We start from the raw sequence: 8,995 nt of genomic DNA on the forward strand, positions 1-8,995 counted from the left end.
AATATACCTGTGACTATATAAACGTGACTCAATGACTTGAATTCTTTAAAAAACTCAACTTGAATGCTTTTAAAAACTCAACAGAAACTCTAATAGCTTGTTTGAATAGATGGGAGTAAAGTAAAGCGAGGGAAAGTAAGATAAATTACCTTATTTGGATTTTTTTATAAGAAAGGAAATGGAGAGATTTGGAGGGGTTCTAATTACTTCTAACTTCTCATTTTTAATTTCTCTAAATTAGAGAGATATGGAGAAAGAGTAGAGCATAGAAATATTTGACCAAATGAATTACCAAATTTAAAATTTCTTTTTCTTAAAAGCAAATTATTTTCCTCCCTTTACTTAATTTTAAAAACATTCAAAAACTTTTTTTTTTTTTAAATATGGGAGGCATGCTTTACACTGTATCATATATACACTTTTTTTTTTAGAGTTCTATTAGTATTAGGATGCTGTGATTCCTATTCCGTATAGGCATATATCAGTAGCATAGGTTTTTTTTTTTTAATGGTTACTAGGTGGGACGCATAGTTCTATATTAGAGTTATGGTAGTCTCAAGAGTTCTAGTTAAGGAAAAGTTTTTTGGCTTTTGTGTAGAGGGGCAAATAATACATTTTAATGCAATATACTGCCATTATTAGTAAAAAATTTGGAAGTTCAGGGGGGGCAGGTAATTTGGAAGTTCAGGGGGGGCACCTGCCCCCCCTCGCCCCCCCTCCCTCCGCCCCTGGTCTAACCGCTCCAACCCAAATCGCCTAATTTAATGACCTGTATGGGGCGGACGGATCGAGTGCGGGTCAGGCGGGTTAAGCGGATATTTTGCACACCCCTACCCTTTAACATGATAGTCTTTTCGAAGCTGGGTCTACAACTCAGTTTTCTTTCATCACTCATGGGAGAGGAGCAGACCTGTGAAGGTAAAGTGTGAATGAGAAGTTACATGAAAGAGGAATGAAGAAAAAAGGACGACATAAATGAAAAGAGAGAAGAACAATTAAATAGTGTCATGTGAAGAAACTTTGGTTGGATGGGAACTACAAATCAACAACTAGGTCAAGGATTTGGTCCATTTGGATAATATTCGTGAGGGGTGGGTGCATTCTTTTGCAGAGGTAAGGAGCAAATCCACGTGTATTGAATTAGTGTGCGATCTGGTTAGCATCATATAGGTGGAAGGAAAAAGCTTGGAGGAGTTTGCCATGATTGCGTGGTTTATATGGATTCGAAGAAACAAATTGAGACACAACAAACCAACCTTGCCAGTTTCGAAGCTTGCCCAATTTGCCTCAACCTTGTTACATGAGTTCCAACAAGGTAAGCAGTGGAAAGAATCCCAAACGAGAGTTGGACCGGTACGGTGACAGCCTCCACCAGAGGGCTCAGTGAAAGTAAATTTCGGCAGGGCGGTGTTTGGGGAGGAGTAGGTGGGAGGCATTGGGGTGGTCATTCACAGCAATGAGGGGCGGGTGTTAGCTGCTCTGTCTGAGAAGGTACCCATGCCAACATCAGTGGAGATTTTGGAAATGATGGCTGCTCGAAGAGCTACAATTTTTGCTCGGGAACTTGGCTTTCGCAAGGTGTGCTTTGAAGGAGATGCAAACCTCGTGGTGAAGAATTTGCAGGCAGGGAAGGACCCAAATGTGCTGGTTGGCCACTTAGTAAAAGACTTCACGTCTATAGGGGTTATTTTCAATCCTATTCTATCATCCATGTAAGGCGGCAAGGTAATTATTTTGCCCATGCTTTTACTAGGGATGCTAGGCTTTCTTTCCCATTAAGAGTTTGGGGGGAGGTTGTTCCTCCAAACATTTTAAATTATGTTGTAAAAAACTTGGTTTAGTTATATATTTTCAGCTCGTGTTGGGTTGTTCCTCAAAAAAAAAAAAAAAAAAAAAAAAAAAATGTCAAGGATTTGGTCCAACGAAACTGCACAGCCAAAAAAAAGCTTTGGCAAATTCCCCCACTGGAGTCCTTCCTGATTGCAATTTGGAAATATGTAAATAGGAAACTTTGGCAAAAATAATTTAAGAAACTTTTTATGATAAATTGAAATGTTGTAAAATTTTTATTTATTTATTTATTATTTTTATAAAAATGTCTTAAAATGGTTTATTAATGATTTTATGTATACTTTCCATTGCAATTTTTTTTTTTTTTTTTGGAAGGGAATTTGAACCATGCTATAACAAAAATTTGCACAATTTTTGTCATAACTCGTTAAATAATGAGTTTTTTTAATTTTATTTCGGAAAAAATACCTTGACACCCCTTGAGCTTTGGAGTTGTTGTCATGACACCCCCGTAAACTTTTATTTCAGCCAATTTAGTTCCTAAACTTCACACCTTAGCCAAATCACTACATTCGTTAGTCTCCGGTTAATAAACAAGGGTCATGCTAATGAGTTTAGTCTCTGGTCAATTTCCCATAAACTGACGGTTCAAATCACGTGCGAGGCACAAATAACCAAAAAAAAAAAAAAAAAACCAGGCCTAGATGAACCAATTCAGAGGAAAAAGAAACATAGGACTCAGTTTTAAGAGAGAGAGAAAGAGGATCAAACGAAACTCGCTGTCCGTGGTCTTGCCGGAGCTAATGTCTCTTCACCTTTCGCACCACTCGTGATTTCAACTATGCAGTTCATTTTCTATCGTTCAACTGCACAAAATCACTGGGCTCAACTATATATTGTTTAAATTGATAGCTTAAGGTTCTTTTAAATTACTGTTGTGGTGAGAAATCTTTGTTTCTTTTGCGTTGAGGTGACTATATTAGACTTCAAATCATTGCAGCATCATGGAGCTTCTTGTAGATTATTATTTTAATATATATTGTTTGATTTGCTTCAGCAAGCCATTCAAATCTGGGATCTTAATAAATTTAAACTTTTCAATGTTTTCATAATTCGCTGATATAATTTAAGCTTTTCAATGTCTTGTTGTGAAAAGGATTACACTCTTTAGACTTTAAACCGTTGCCGTTCAAAGTCGGATAGCCACAGAATGCATTTCAACGAAGAAATTGATAAGATGTGCAAGGATTTGGCGAGACCACAGACGGCGGCCCGGCTTTTTATTTTTTATTTATAAATCGGTTCATCTGAGCCTCAGTTTCATTCGGTGATATAGTCACAGAATGCCTCTCTCAAAACTGGTTCGATCCCTCAGTTTCTCTTTCCTCTCAATCGGTTCATCTAGGCATGGTTTTTTTTTTTTTTTTTTTTTTTTTTTTTTTTTTTTTTTAAATTTTTAAAGTTTACACAAACTGATGCAATTCTAAAGTAAATTTCCCAAAAAAATAGGGGCTATAAAGAATTAGGAACAAGATGAGACAGCAAAAAAAAAAAAAAAAAAAATATAAAGTGGTTTAAAAGCATTCACATCAGTCTCACCAATTTAATATTTTAGTAAAAATTTATTTAAACTTAACCGAAACAAGCGTGCATCAGCCTCACTAAATTAACTAAAGTTTTTAAAGAAGATATTCTCATCGCTACACGTAGTGAGCCTCTATCCTCACTACATTAAATTTTAATGTATGAGTTCTAGTTATCTCAACTTGTAAAGTCTTTGATAGTTGAATAATAGATCTAGAATTCAATTTCTGCCAACACTAAAAACCGATTGGAATTTTGGTCTAATAATAAAAAGTTATTACCAGGAACGATTAGTATTTTGTAGTGTTGGAGATATATTAGTTATATTAGCTTATTAGTATAGGTCTAAGCTCATCCTATAAGACTCATACTTATGCTAAAAGTCTAAGATTTAACCTTCTATATATATACCCATGTTATGTTTATTGTAACATAAGATTTGTACAACGTTCTCATATAATAAATATGTAATCTTTTGTTCTTGTGTTCTTTAATTTATGCTTCTACTTTTGTAAGTATTCTAAAATATTCAATATAATATATTAACCCTAATATTTAACAAATACTTAATGGGCTCTCAACTTCAAATTAATACTACGGATTTACATTCCTTTGAAATCCGTAGTTCCGTCGCTTTTCCTCCTAGGAATTTCTATTCAACATTTCAGCGTAGCTGTCCTATCAAGTGTCAATAAATAGTCGATCCGTGGGTTCCACTTATTTCTTTTTCAATTTGATTTTTCCCTTTTGATTTTTCAAATCAAAGAGGGTGGCCAAAATAGCCCACTAACCCTACTTAGCAAAAAAGTTAGCAATTTATTACTGAATTGAAAATATGTAAAGATCTATCACATTTTTGAAAGAACATGAATTTTCTCCAAACAAGTTTGCAACAACTGTTGCAAACAAGGACAGATGTCAATTAAACAAGGAGACACCTAAGCAATCACTTAAGTAAGGGTCATGTGCAATGCACAGGACCCATTTTAAGTGAATTGTTGTTAACTCTAATGTTAATAGCGTCAGCGTTAGGAGAAATTATAAAATCCACATGGTGGACAAGTAATGTGGCCCACCATTCCATTAAAAAACTTCCACTTATTTAAAATTGTTAGTTAGAAAATTTTTTTAAATAGAAATTAAAAACTGACTCAGCAATTTTAAATAAATTGAAGTTTTTTAGTGGAATGGTGGACAAATGACGTGGTCCACCAGAGGACTCTATAATTTCTCCAATGTTAGGTAGAGTCATGCCCCTGCTTCCTCTCACCCACAGCTTCAAACACGTACGCCTCTCTCTCATCTCCTCTGTTTTCTTAGCAAACTCAGATCGACAAGAGCTTGGGTGAATAGGCGGAATCGACGATGGCCACATGCAGCAGCCGCGAATATCACCAGACCATATCTCCATTCCTCCTCTTCACCCGCTTCCCTTGTCGCTGATTCTGCCCCATTCACTTTCTCACTCAGCCGATGCCGCTCCCATAAATTCGCCACCAAGGACCACCACTCCATCGTTTCTCGGCATTCTCCCTGACAGTGACAAATGCAATGGTTCTCAATTTGTTTAGGTTTGATTTTCATTGAATTTATTGTAATTTTTTTTAAAAAAAAAACACTGTTTTTTTAAAGATAATTATTCCCTCAAATTGGTTTCTCAAATTGCATTATATTTGAAGTTTGAATATTTGTCCTTATGATTATTACCATAGTTGAGTTCTATAGCTTAAGAGCTTATGGTTTTGAATGGGTATTTATTGTTGGTGGCAAGGATTTATATACTACTTATTTTTTGGGAGTTTTTGAGTATAATTTTTGTTGAATAGGATATTTAGGTATTTTGAGTTCTGAATATTGTTGTTGTTGTTCATTGTGACTGTTTGTAAGACTATAAGCAACTACGATTTTTTACTAGGTTTATTAAAAAATTAAATATTATTTTTCATATTGAATATTCTTAACACTATTGCTTTTTATTGATTTTTGGATTTAGGAAGAAACTCAAGTAAAACCTATTGATGGTAGTCCAAACACCCTGAGTAAACACAATAAGGAAATTAAGGCACCAATGATTGGAATGAAATTTGATTGTGATGACAATGCATATGAGTTTTACAAACAATATGCTCATAGAATGGGCTTCAATGTAAGGAAACAATATGTTAGGCGAGGAAGTGCTGGACATGTTAAGAGGAGAACATTTTGTTATTCAAAACAAGGTGAACGAGCTATTGACAGACGTTGTGAACAGGTATCTTTCCATCACCCAATTTCACGAATTGGTTGTTTAGCACAAATGACTTGTCAGCTTCGAAAGGATGGTATGTTAGAAGTTGTTTCTTTTCATGAACAACATAATCATGAGTTTGCTCCTTCCCCAATGAAACACATGTTAAGATCAAATAGAAAAATTACACCTGCCCAACAAGCTTTTGCGGATGATGTAGAAAAATCTAGGGTATCAATAAAACAAACCATAGATTTGTTGAGCATGCAAGTTGGTGGTTATGAAAATCTTGGGTTTAAATGTTATATGTAGGAATCTTTTGATTGTGAAATTTTGGTTGGACAAGATCACATTGGGTTATATGGCTTGAATCGGGTGTGTATAGTTGTTATGAATTTTGCTAAAACTTAAACTTATATTTTCCTTTTAGTTATTTTTTCCATACACTTATTTTATATTTGGTGGCATATTTTGCAGGTTTCAATAGATCTTGATATTGGCAACCTTTGAAAAACACCATATTGGCTGTTTTCCTTTGTGTTTTGCACAGTTTTTGGACAACATATTGGCTGTTATATAACATTTAGTGGACAGAACTTTGACAGTATTTTGGATAGCACATCTGACTTTGACAGATTTTTGGAGAGCATATCTAACAATTTGGACAGATTTTGGATAATTTCATATTCAATGGGAAATTTCATTTTTATATTTTTTGTATCTATGTATTTGCATATTTGAACAAGGCAGCTTTAAATGAATGCAATAAAATGATATGGATGAAAATTTAAATTCAGGAACTTTAAATTTAGCAATAGATTTGTTGAGCTTTTCTTTTTATTTGGCTCTCTTTTAAGATTCAGGAAGTTTAAACTTAGATATGGATTTGGTTAGCAGAAAACATTTCAGGTGAGCGCGCAACCATATCTGACAATTTGGATTTGGTTTGAACATGCTTATTTCTGTTGTGAGCTAGTTGCATGTGGTATATGATCACATGGCCCACTACAAGAGGTCCATAATCTTCAATCACATGTAACATCAATTAAACAACCAAAATCTAAACAGAGGGAGAGGAATAAAGAGTGGTACCACGGTGTTACCTTTATAAATAAAGTAAAAGAACATATAATAATTCTTTTGGTTGGCAAGGAACTAATAATATTATGTCAAAACTCAATTTGATGTAACAAAACCATATATGATTCTCAGAGCTCATCCCAAATAAATATTGCAAGAATTGTAATGTAACACATTACTAATACAAATGACAAAATTATACAAGGCTTATAAAACATTCTCATGATGAGATCTTGACTTTAATTCTGAGGATGTGATATGGACTGCAAGCTTCTATACATTTTTGAACATGAACGCGCAAACTCTGACAATCCTCCTCCTCTTCCAACCTCTACTTCAAAACATCTATCGCAAACTGCTCTTCCGCAATGAGATAGTTTTGAGGTTTATCTTCCATCCCATCTTGTTCCATCTCATTTGGTCCCCTCTTCTACTTATGTTGTTCCAACTCATATTATTCCAACTCATCTGTTGAATCCAAGGATTGCATGTCAACAATGTATCTTGTATGAAGATGACTCAATGCAGCCTTTGCTTTCTCCAATGCTTCAGAGTTGGTACCTTGTTTCTTATGCCTATTCAGTGAAGCAACCTTCTTCTGGTATTCAAATTTCATAAGCTCACTTGCCTATCGAGCAACATTCAACCCTAAAGAAGACAGTTTATAAGTAATGTATATGATTACTTTGTAATAAAATTATAAATAAATGCACAACAGAAGCAGCACTTTTAGTGAACAAAAAAATTTGCATAAAGATATATGCATAAGTTAATATCAACAAAAATATTATATTTACTGAACACAAGCGAACTATCCTATATCAGCCAAAGTGAACTGTCCTAAAAACAAAATTAATGAAAGGAGAATATGAGCTTCAATTCTAATTTTTATCCTCATAAATTTTTGACAAGCATAATAAGCAAATAGGGCTTTTTCCTTCCCTTTTCTTTCTTTCTTTTTTTTTTTTTTGGAAGAAAAATTATTAACCAAAGGCCAGGCACCCCCAGCTTTTGAATTTGAACAGGAGAAGTACCATTACTGACGCACGCTCAGAGATTCTACAACATTAGCAAGTCAACAATTCTTACCTAATTGAGTGTTCATTTTCAAGGATAATTGGAGGTACAGCCACTTCAAGAGAAAAGCTATCAATCTGATAGCCCTCTCACTAATACAACCAAACTTATCTAATATAGCTTCAAAGCAGGAACTATCATTATAATGTGTAAATGACATTAGGCCCTAAAATACATCATGAAAAAGAGAATAATGTATCACTGTAAAAAAAAAAAAAAAAAAAAATATATATATATATATATATATATATATATATATATAAAGACATTGAGATTTGGTGGTAAACAACATGAAATTGAAGGAAAGATGATTAAGCGACATTTTCAATATTCCTTTGCCAAATAACTTGTCCTTGGACACCACCACGCCAAACGGCAAATGATTACCCACAAACAACGATCAAAATTCACATTCCAAGAAGCAATTTGTATGGTTAGTAGTTCTTTGACCCAAAAAAAAGGGGGGGAGTCTTTTCTAGAATGGCAAAACTCATGTACAGATTACAGAATGTGCTCTCATATTCATAATTACAACTTATAGCATAGCTGAATTTAAATGGTGAAGTTAAGTTGCAATACCTAAGTTTGGATATGAAAACTAACTTAAGATACCTACTAAAGCAACTAGCAATTTCACTGTTATTTGTCTGTAAATGTTTCTCAAACTCAAATTGTGCATCATACCTCTAAAGCACATCACCAATTTCATGACAAATTGACAAGCAAGCTGGGATAACTAGAAGTTTTTATTTTTTAATTTTTAGAAGTAATAACTAGAAGATTATCCACGTGGACCAATTCTTATCAACTCAAAGAAAATCTCCATTACTTATACTCAAGAAATGCTCAAGCATACATGTGAAGGCCCATAAATTTATAATTAAGCAAAAAATTAATAATCAGTTCATGTAAAATGGAACCACACTGGGTACAGCTTTTTTTTCAGGACAAAGTGTGACAAAATAAAGCAAAGAAATATTGCAATATACCTTCACTTCATCATATAGCTTCTGCCAGGCTAGCAACTTATCTAACACTGCGGCATGAGTTTCATGATCTTCTGAGTCAAAGTCATCCTTCCCATCATCAACATTAGGTAACCCTCTAAATGACCGATTCCATGTAATTACAAGCATCAATCTAGCAGAATGATCAATATGTCCTATCAAGTAATTAGCAACAAAGTTTAGGTATGAATACCCAAAACATCAGTAAAATCTAAAGATTACAGAACAG

General features: G+C 34.1%; 1 long non-coding RNA gene across 1 annotated transcript; it reads right to left on the bottom strand.

Moving 5' to 3' along the window:
- Positions 1-6,681: 6,681 nt before the first annotated feature.
- On the bottom strand, positions 6,682-8,796 carry LOC126707069 (uncharacterized). Its single transcript, XR_007648801.1, has 2 exons — positions 8,749-8,796; positions 6,682-7,310 (listed from the first exon to the last, which is right to left on the bottom strand). It is a non-coding gene; the product is annotated as an uncharacterized LOC126707069 (long non-coding RNA).
- Positions 8,797-8,995: the final 199 nt, after the last annotated feature.

The sequence above is a fragment of the Quercus robur genome, chromosome 11 (genome assembly GCF_932294415.1).
Source record: "Quercus robur chromosome 11, dhQueRobu3.1, whole genome shotgun sequence".
Classification (NCBI taxonomy): Eukaryota; Viridiplantae; Streptophyta; class Magnoliopsida; order Fagales; family Fagaceae; genus Quercus; species Quercus robur.